Source organism: Elephantulus edwardii, unplaced genomic scaffold, assembly GCF_000299155.1.
Source record: "Elephantulus edwardii isolate Elephantulus edwardi_28Jun2011 unplaced genomic scaffold, EleEdw1.0 scaffold00184, whole genome shotgun sequence".
Classification (NCBI taxonomy): Eukaryota; Metazoa; Chordata; class Mammalia; order Macroscelidea; family Macroscelididae; genus Elephantulus; species Elephantulus edwardii.
The window spans coordinates 1209906-1210784 of record NW_006399934.1 but is presented as its reverse complement, the minus strand read 5'-3'; positions in this window follow the sequence as shown (position 1 = coordinate 1210784).

Below are 879 nucleotides of genomic sequence, written 5' to 3'. Positions count from 1 at the left end.
GTACCCCTTCTCCCTACCCACTATGTTTTTGCTGCATTCCGTTTGTAAGCTGAGAAAATCATTCGAAGAAGCTAGATTTTATGAAAAAGAATGTGGCCTCTGTATTGGAAGAAATTAATCAGTAACCTGAATGATGATGCAGATGACATAACCAGCCTTGTTGCTGAAAGTAAGGAGGAATTGAAATGCTTGCTGAAGAATATTAAGATTACAGCCTTCAATTTGTAAGCAGGAGTGGCATCCACTTCCTAAACAACATGTCTCTGGAAATTCTATGAACTTTGATAAATGTCAATAGTTGTTGAGGGGCTTCAAATCCTCTTGTTCATAGGGTCATTATGAGTCATGCTTGGTTCAAAGGCAATCAACAACAACAACAGCCTTCAATAAGGGTTACATCCCAAGATCAAGTAAAAAAAATTCTCCCCCATTGGTCAATAGTTAATATCATGACAGATGTAGAAAGATTGGAATTGTCAATCTTTTTAAATTTTTTCTTGCTTGGATTTACAATCAATACCGTTGGTATTAGCTGTCAAGAATTCAGAAGATGAAATTTAATCCTTGTATTGAGAAAACCTGTTGTCAACGACCTCTTTATAGTGCTAAACAGCAATAATGTAATTTTTTTTTTCAGTTGAGAAGTCATGGACAGAATTTTATTTTTTCTAATGTCAAAGGGAAATTATTAAAATATTATAATTAAGGAGATAAAACAATTAGATTTTGAGAAATCTGTGTTTATGTTTCTAGTTTTTAAAAACATTTTTATTTATTTTAATGAAAGCTTACAGATACTTTGGATTTCCATTCATTCACTGTTGCACACTTTCCTTCCTGCCCCCCAGTATGCTTTTTTCTTTGAAAAGTAAAAAAAAA